Source organism: Perca fluviatilis, chromosome 10 (genome assembly GCF_010015445.1).
Source record: "Perca fluviatilis chromosome 10, GENO_Pfluv_1.0, whole genome shotgun sequence".
NCBI classification, from domain to species: Eukaryota; Metazoa; Chordata; class Actinopteri; order Perciformes; family Percidae; genus Perca; species Perca fluviatilis.
In genome coordinates this window covers 36,356,052-36,366,581 of record NC_053121.1, presented here as the reverse complement: position 1 = coordinate 36,366,581, position 10,530 = coordinate 36,356,052, and positions in this window count along the sequence as shown.

The following is a 10,530-nucleotide window of genomic DNA, read 5'->3' as shown; positions in this document are numbered from 1 at the left end:
AGCTGTAAATCAGCTCAGAACAGAAGTCGAGGTCGCACAAAGGTCCACGTAGAGAACTGATTCATGTTATGTGTTCATATTTCCAGTTGCCCGCACACAGAAACATATCCACAGACTAAGATCCCATCAGCGGCTAACAAAGGAACAGTCCTCCAGTATAAGAAGACCTAGTCTACAGCAGAATGTTGTGCCCATAGACGGCCGTTTATGAAGCTGACATTTCTCTAACGGCCACTAGATGTTGATCTAAGAAAACTGACTATTTTTTTTTTTGCTCAGAAGATGGCGCTCTTTTGTTCAACATCACACTGAATTGCCATTCCTTGACCCTTTATTTTTTTAAACCAAGAGCCTGTGGAGGTGGGTGTGGTTTGCAAAACGCACCCACCCCCTAACCCAAACGCAAAAGCTACAACCCAAACGCAAAAGCTACAACACAAATGCAAAAGCCACAACACAAACGCAAAAGCTACAACACAAATGCTAAAGCTACAACCCAAATGCAAAAGCCACAACCCAAATGCAAAAGCCACAACCCAAATGCAAAAGCTACAACACAAATGCAAAAGCCACAACCCAAATGCAAAAGCCACAACACAAATGCAAAAGCCACAACCCAAATGCAAAAGCCACAACCCAAATGCAAAAGCCACAACACAAACGCAAAAGCCAGATCTCCCACACCAAAGGCATGTGTCATATCCACTGCGCCATCACCAGCGAGTTTGCTAAATGCTGTGCATGTGTTGCCCAATTAATGAAGATGTTTCATTATTTCGCTTGTGTTTGGTGTTTTCTCTATTTGCATGTGTTTTCTGAAGTTGCAGGGCTTTTGCCCCTGTCGGGCCACCGTACATTTGCCATGACATGTGCCGCGCTGTGCTGCCGTTTGAGTTGATGCAACTGAACAGACACAAACCGCTGCATGTTTGCCGTGTGTTGTGCTATAAGTTGGAGCGTCTGTGTGAGTGGGATTCTGGAACATTTATTGTAGTGGGAGAATGAAAGCGGCTGTGATGGAGCGTTCTGGAGCAGGGTGAGATAAAGGTTTCCTTTGATGCGATGACAGTCGTGACTCTGTGGCTGCAGCGCTGCTTTGGGTCGGGTGCCTGCTGGGAAAAGCTCTGACTTCTCTTTAATATCATTTCTAAAGAAATCACTCGCAGCTCCCGGCGGCTTCGCATATTTTGAGCGCTGAGGGCGCAAAGCAACAGAGGTTAAATATATTTAAACTTTTTTTTTTTTTTTTTTAAGAACACTGTTGCTCTTGGAAAGTGTTTCCAGCAGTCACTTGGCAACAACAGTCGCCGCGGCCACCGCTGCCCTCAGCGCGGTGTCGATCTGGCAGACAGCGAAGGCCTTCGGTGGAGCATGACATCGCTTTGATTGACAGGTGACCGACATTAAAGACTTCCAGGCGGACTCGTACCTGCAACCTCTGTCACCCCTTGTCAGTCAGCTGTGGCAGAGCTGCTAGTTCCTCAGTATATCAATGTTATTTAAAGGTGTGTGATTATTCAGTGGAGGTTTAATAAGAGAAGCAGCAAAAAGAAATGGTTTCTTTGCAAGACCTGTACTGTGTACAATTTAAAGTGCTCATATTATGCTTTGTGGCTTTTTCCCTTTCCTTTATTGTGTTATATATCTTTTTTTGTGCACGTTATAGGTTTACAAAGTGAAAAATCCCAAAGTCCCCCCCAAAGGGACTTACCATCTCCAACAGAAAACACTGTTCACAAACTGCTCCAAACAGCTCTATTGTAGTCCAGCCTTTACTTCAGAGACAAACGTGGGTCACTTTGTAACACACGTTATAATGCTCACCTGCTAGCATGGCACGCCCTCATACTCTGCTTCTGACTGGCTAGTAGTCCTTACCTAGGTACTGTCAGGGCACGCCCTCATACTCTGTGGACTTGTATTGTACATAGAGAGTATATAAACTGGACCAACAGATCCCTTGTCTCTGGACTGAGACCAGTGAAGGATATTAGAAGTTTCTTTCCCGGTGCTGGCTGAGCGTTACTGAGCAGCCTCCAACTGAGCTTGAAGACGTAGATGTGACGTGAGCAACCTGTCTGAAAGTGTGAAGTCTTCTGGTAGCTGTGCCAAGAGAAATCTCAATCATTCCCAATCTTACAGAGACGGAGAGCGTAGGTATATGTAAGGAGATAACATAGGCACAGGCTAATTATTGATCACTAACATGCTAGTTAACATTAGTAATTAAACCTAAACAGCTAATGGAAGTCCAAACTGCCTGTGAGCTTCTCCTGTACTATACGGTAATTCCTCTACTGTGTGACAGTAAGTCTCGTGGTTATGACCCAATCGTTAGCCTATTTTTATAAAAGCGTCTGCTACGGAGCCATAACGTGAGGTACAAGGTAATGGAGCCTTTTATACATTGTCGTGTTTCTTTAGAAATAAACAATGGACCAATAGAGTCTTTAAACGCTTCAGATGTAAAGTTAAGTGGCGCCAAAATGAATGGGAGTCAATGGGATGCTAACAGGAGGTGATCGCTTTGTAGCATCAAAATGGCGCCATAGGAGGTTCGAGTTCTGAAGCGAAGCTTACCCCCTTGGTACTGTATGGGAACAACTTCTTCACAGAAGGCTGATTTAAAAAAAAATAAGGATGTTAAACAGTTGCTTTTAAGTGCTGAGGAACACAGAGATGTTGATGTTAACCCTACTGTTAGTCTTTGAAAAGTGCTGGTGAGTTCTCTGAGAAAAGCCACACACAGACGCATTAAAACAACTTTGAACTGCTAAATTGTTCTAAAGCAACATGGCCGCAGGAAATATTTCTGCTTTTTTGAAAGCCGCGTGAGCCTCAGCTGAGATAAAGAGCATCGATGTTAAATTCATGTCTAGTATTTACTTTGAAAGGGAACGGCATCAAAGGCACGAGGCAGAGCGGCCCACAGCAGAAAGAAAATGAATGTAGAAGAATGTCTCTCTAAGCGTTTGGGTTTATAATAATTCAGAGCGAAGACAGTTTGCGTCTGCAGCCCGAGCCAGAAAACATTTCCATAAAGTGGTTGTGGTTGGAGTTTTTGCTGAGGTGACAGATGGATGCTGAAAGCTGCAGCGGACTCACAGTCAGACAGGACAAGTATTCAAGGACCACTTTCATCTGTGCTTTTTTTAAAAAATGAAATTCATACTTTCACCTTTTCCACCACTTTTTTTTTTTACTTTTTATTTTTTATTTTACATCAAGAGCATCCAGTTTAAAGGGTAACTATCTTATTTTTTTTTTTAAACCTATTTTCCTATGTTTTTGTGTCTAAATGACTGATGGGAACAACAATCTTTGACATTGGTCCAGTATCAAGCGAGATCGCTGCAGTCAGCAGTGGCTAAACAAGCTACAATGTGAGTTAATAAATTTAAATTGACGATGCACATTTGCCCTTTAGGGTAACATTCCACCGGTCTGTGGCTGTCGGTTAAAGCGTTCACACTTAATACTGGACCAATTTCAAAGATAGTTGTTCCCATCAGTCACTTACACACAAAAACATAGAAAAATATGGTCCAGGTTGAACAAAACGGTAGTTAACCTTCAATGTTTTTTCCATTACAATTTCAGTATTGAACCAACAAGTACGTACAAGACTAGTATGTAGTGTTTTGTTGTGGGGTGTGCTAAATACTGGAACCTCTGGGAGTGCTGATAGAGCCGTCTAACATTTACATTTTGCTGCATTAAAGTGCTGATATTATACTTTTTGGCTTTTTCTCTTTCCTTTATTGTGTTGTATATCATTTTTGTGCATGTTATAGCTTTACAAAGTGAAAAAGCCCAAAGTCCCCCCCAAAGGGACTTCCCATCTCCAACAGAAAACACTGTTCACAAACTGCTCCAAACAGCTCTATTGTAGTCCAGCCTTTACTTCAGAGACAGACGTTATAATGCTCGCCTAGCTGCTAGCGTGGCACGCCCTCATACTCTGCTTCTGACTGGCTAGTAGTCCTTACCTAAGTACTGTCAGGGCACGCCCTCATACTCTGCTTCTGACTGGCTAGTAGTCCTTACCTAGGTACTGTCAGGGCACGCCCTCATACTCTGCTTCTGACTGGCTAGTAGTCCTTACCTAAGTACTGTCAGGGCACGCCCTCATACTCTGCTTCTGACTGGCTAGTAGTCCTTACCTAGGTACTGTCAGGGCACGCCCTCATACTCTGCTTCTGACTGGCTAGTAGTCCTTACCTAGGTACTGTCCGGGCACGCCCTCATACTCTGCTTCTGACTGGCTAGTAGTCCTTACCTAGCTACTGAGCATGTGCGACTCCCAACAAAGATGGAACAGAAGTGCGATGTCTCACTCTGTAGCTAAAACAGAGAGCTCAACACACAGGGGGAAAAGAGGAGCTGCAGCAATGTGCAGTACAACAAAGATATGGTGTTTTTTGAAAATGAAACCACATAAACCTATTCTGGTACAACCTCTAAATACAATTATGAACCTGAAAATGAGCCTAATATGAGCACTACCATTGTGTCATTTCAATGGTAGCTAATAGCTGTTCTCCACATTCCACGGTTCATTTTAAAACTTATTTCCTGCTAGGCTGCAAGCCGAGAGACTTAATATTTCTATTCATTAACACAAAGAAAAAAACAGGTCAGTGTCAATTCGTAATGCTGTTTGCTGTATGCGTTGCTGTGTTTCCACGTTGCTTCCAGAGACTTACTGCTCCCGCTCCTCCACAGACCCCCAGCCCACACAATGCATCCATTTAGACGTTTTTCCGCCACGGCCCCCTCTTTTAATATTAACGACGGTAAAAACAAAAGCTGCATTCTTCCAGAAGAAATTCATAACATGAAAGATTTAGTGTTGTTTTATTTGACTGAAATGCTGAAAGAAAAGAAACATGCAGCACAAGTGCATACACACGTTTGTTTTATTTTTTTTTCTCCCATGATTCCACTGGGGGGTCTCCTGCCAGGCCGTCTTCTGGAGCGTTCTCCTTTCAGCCTGTAGCACATTGCCCGTCTGTGATAAAGGGATGTGGAGAGTGAGAAAAAAGAAAAAGGGAAAAAAAAGCTTTTAAAGTTGTATTTTGCATCCCGGCGCTCCCCAGTCAGCAGGCATCAGACTTCTTATGAGATTAGACCTTTTTTTTTTTTTTTTAGGCAGCCAAGTCAGTCGATTTCTCCGTCTCCACCGTTTCTCCCGGCCTTTCCCCCCCCGCGGGCTTTGAGAGCGCCCGGTCCTCTGCACTATCTGCCACCGCTCTGAAGGCTGGCCAAAGCGGTCGCAGCAGGGGTGGAGTGGTAACTGGAGGAGACGGTCAGAAGGAATAGCTGCTGCTTTTAAAAACTCCCGAAGATGATTCTGCAGTATATGCAACTGCTGCCTAAGGGTGTGGTTATATATATATATATATATATATATATTTTTTTTTTTTTTATACGTCTCTGATATGTTTAGAATAGGAATCCTTCCCCTCACCCTTAAAGTTGGTAGTTTCAAAAACATCCGAGAAGATGAAAGGTTGTGTGAACTATGTGAATTAGGAGAAGTTGAGAATGAAATTCTATTTTATTTTGTATTGTCTTTAATTATGATGGGTTAAGAACGAAATCGCAATATGGACTAGTGCAATATCCAAATCGCAGGGGGGCTCAAACCGTTATGAACGTCTCAATGTCCTGGCATACAAATCCTATCCTACAGACTACAGAAAAAAAATCTTTGTTTGGTACAGATCTTTGCAAAAATCACACAATAATCATTTTAATTTTAATATTTTTCTATGAAAATGATGCAAAAATGTAGCCTAGAAATTTAGACGCACCCTAGAGGCTGCCAGGGTCAGTCTAGCAACTCTCTGTTGGCTTGCGAGCTGGAAAAACCAAACTCTGGTCGGGCCAATCACATCGTGTATAGAGTTGGTGGGCGGGGCTTATGGCTGCTGCTGCTGCTGCTGGTGAACAGAGGTCTTCTGGAAGACTTGGAGTTCAGCTTTTCTTTGAGAAAAGAACAAAGAACGGCACTGAAGTCATTCTTAAAAAAGGAAGATGTGTTCGGAGTTTAAGGTTTAATCTATCAACTGGCATTGCTCTGGTTGGTTGTAGCGCTATCCTATTGCGTGCAGCCCAGTGGTCCCACAGCCCTATGGTCCCACAGCCCTATGGTCCCACAGCCCTATGGTCCCACAGCCCAATGGTCCCACAGCCCAGTGGTCCCACATTTCTAGGACATTTTCATGTCTTGCGTTCCTACATTTCCCTTCAATTTAAGCCCTATCCTCCCACAACATTTTTAAGGGTTAAGGGGATAAAATCTGATATGAAAAAGGAAATGTGGGAACATAGGGCCCAATTTTGGAAAAAAAAAACTTAGAAATGTGGGAACATAGGGCCTAATTTGGAAAGAAATCTTAGAAATGTGGGAACTGTGGGAACATAGGGCCTAATTTTGAAAAAAATCGTAGAAATGTGGAACCATAGGGCTGTGGGACCATAGGGCTGTGGGACCATTGGGCTGTGGGACCATAGGGCTGTGGGACCATTGGGCTGTGGGACCATTGGGCTGTGGGACCATAGGGCAGTGGGACCATTGGGCTGTGGGACCATAGGGCTGAGCAAACCTCGTTACTGCAAGGCTTGTGGCAGAAACTGAAGCTCATTTAGGTTATTACGTTACCTCTGCTGTAAACAGAAAACTGTGCAGGGAGCCTACAGGTAGTCCATTAGCACAGCTCTGAGGGTGTAAAGGGGAAGAATTATGACCACTAACAATGCACATGGCAAGAAGTTCAACTGCAGCCGCTAGTATGGATCTGAATAATACACTTTTATTATAGAGAGAGACAGAAAAACATGCATCTACATTCACTTTAATTTGCCCGGCCATTTCTAAAGATCGCACTATAAGGATACTAATACTTTTCTGTAATTTCTTTAGAATATGAATCCCTTTAATAGTTTTTAAGTATCCCTGACCTGGATGTAAAACACAAAGCTCAGCACTACCTGGCCCTGAACGTTAATGTCATTAAAACCTCATTAACTCTGTGCACGCTGTTGCCGCCTGCTGCTCTCTGTTCTCCGTGCACGACGCCGGCGCTCTGCTCGCCATCCTGTCTCTCTCCGCCCTCTCTGATTGGCCGGCCTTGCTTTTTGAAGCCTCTCCAATTAAAACCCATTGTCCTGGCGGCGAGAGCACTCCCCCCGCTGTAGGTTAATTATGTCATTACCCGCTTGTTGGTGAGATTGTTTGATGAAATATGAGTGTAATAAAAAATGTTTTAAAAAAAGGCCAAAGGCGATATTAAAATGAGGCCCGGCGCTCGGGAGGGATCAGATCTGCGGCTCCTCGGCGGCGTCAGCTTCATCATTCACATCACGAGGTAAATGTTGGCGCCGATACAGGCGGGCAGGAACACCAATAAGATGCTCCGAGCGCTCCGACACACAGACAGGAGTGGGACTGGAAAGGGGGGGGACCGCTCATTCATCCCAAAATGTTATTTCTATGCAAATGAAAGGAGGCAGGAATTAGAGACATGGAAAGGGGGGTGGGGGGGAGATGGTTGCGAGTCCCGCCAGTTGCCATGGGGACTGAAATCACATGATCATCAGAGTGGAGTGGGGCACGGAGCAGATGAATAGATGAGTGGAGCCAAGAGGGCAGAAGAAGAAGAAGAAGAAGAAGAAGCGGGGTAGTTTTTTTTTTTAAAGGACGTAATACTCGAGATGCTCACTGTGGGGGGCTGTCTCAACAAGAGCGTGCTTTTGCCACACTTTTAGAAAGAGGGAGAATCCCCCCCCTCCCTCTTTCTCCTCTTGGCTCAAAGACATGATTTCATTTCTCAACCTAGAGAAGATCAAGTTTGCTCTCAGAGGGGTTAGTGTGAAGGATTTCTAAAAAAGTGGCAGCCTTTTATTTCCTAATTTAACTATCTGTCTATCTGTTCTCCCTCCTGAATAAGTTGGTTAATTGACAAATTCTGGTAATGCTGTGTGTGCCTGTCTGTGTGTGTGTGTGTGTGTGTGTGTCTGTCTGTCTGTCTGTCTGTCTGTGTGTGTGTGTGTGTGTGTGTGTGTCTGTCTGTCTGTCTGTCTGTCTGTCTGTTTGTGTGTGTGTGTGTGTGTGTATATATGTGTGTATGTGTATATGTGTGTGTGTGTATATGTGTGTCTGTCTGTGTGTGTGTATGTGTGTGTATGTGTATGTGTGTATATATGTGTGTGTCTGTGTGTGTGTGTGTGTGTGTGTGTGTGCATCCCTGACCTATATCATTGCTTAATCCGTGCTCCTTTTTTTTTTTTTTGTACTGATTTTTCAGCTGTTCATTATTGCCATTCTTCCCATATATGTTTTTGCTTAATTTTTGTCTTTTTTATTTTATTCATTTTATTTCTTCTTATTACTTGTGTACTCATGGGGTGAGCTGCTGTTGCCGTCAGTGTTGGGCAAGTTACTTCCAAAATGTAATACATTATAGATTACTAGTTACTGTCATTAGAGTAATTAGTTACATGACAATATTACTGTCTCTGAATTGTAATGCTTTACACTACTCTTGCGTTGCTTTTCAGTTACTTCACCAAAATAACAGTGGAAGTATGAGTTGGCAGGTAGCTTGTGAATTTCACCACGGGATCAACAAAGTCTCATCTTTATCGACTATATACATCATTAATATTCATATTATTTTGTATTAGTAATCTGAATCTATAGCTATAGAAGCTATAAAATAAATAGTTAAGTAAATTGTACAATAGCCTACTTGACTCTGACTTGTGGTGGACAAGAAGTAGCCTAATAAGTAGGAGAAAATGAAAATACTCAATTAAAAGCACCTTATAATTGAATCGAAGTAGCCTACGGTACAGTTACTTTCCACCGCTGATAAAATGTAATGATATTTACGTGTGGCAAGACTAAAAATTAATTCCCGACATGTTGTTATCGGTCAGCAGCTCGGGCTCATTGCTGTCGGCACTGACGTACCATCACATGTTGGGACACAGATGTCCCCTAGCCTGCCGTCTCCGGTTCTGGCTCTGTGCCGAAATGTTTGGCGGTGTTGGTGAATTCTTAAAAATACAAACGGCACTTAATGTTGCGTTAAAATGCGTTGTAGATCGCGTTACTGAGATTGTAACGGGTAAAATATTGCCTACGTTTTATTAGCATTGCGTTATATCACTGCGTTATAGTAATAAGGAATACATTACTTTATTTGCGTTACTTTTGTAACGCGTTGCTCCCAACACTGGTTGCCGTTCATCAGCATGTGCGCCAGTACAGATATTTGGCAAACTTTCCCTTAAGTTTCCAGCTAGCGCTAGCAGTAGCTAGCTAGCCTTAAAACAACATGCACATTTCAACACAAGCAAGAAATACCAAAAAAAACAAAACACTCAACGAACATATTTTTCTAAATGATTGTAAATGATTTAAATAAGAACTTACATGTTCAAACGGGAGTAGGAAGAAGTTAAAAAAAAATTACCTACCTACCTACCCCCTTTTCTCTACCTTTTGTACTGGTATACAAACAATATAATTATTTACTTATTTACAGATACATGCATACATATATGCATACTTACACGCACATATACACACATGCATGCATATATACATACTTACACGCACATATAGACACGTGCATGCATATATACATACTTACACGCACATATACACACGTGCATGCATATATACATACTTACACGCACATATAGACACATGCATGCATATATACATACTTCAACGCACATATACACACATACATGCATATATACATACTTACACGCACATATAGACACATGCATGCATATATACATACTTACACGCACATATACACACATGCATACATATATACATACTTACACGCACATATACACACATGCATACATATATACATACTTACACGCACATATACACACATACATGCATATATATATACTTACACGCACATATACACACATGCATGCATATATACATACTTACACGCACATATACACACATGCATGATATATACATACTTACACGCACATATACACACATGCATGCATATATACATACTTACACGCACATATACACACATGCATATATACATACTTACACGCACATATACACACATGCATGATATATACATACTTACACGCACATATACACACATGCATGCATATATACATACTTACACGCACATATACACACATGCATGCATATATACATACTTACACGCACATATACACACATGCATGCATATATACATACTTACACGCACATATACACACATGCATGCATATATACATATTTACACGCACATATACACACATGCATGCATATATACATACATCCACGCACATATACACACATGCATGCATATATACATACTTACACGCACATATACACACATGCATGACATATATACAGTACATACTTACACATATACACACATGCATGCATATATACATACTACTTACACATATACACACATGCATGCATATATACATATTTACACGCACATATACACACATGCATGCATATAT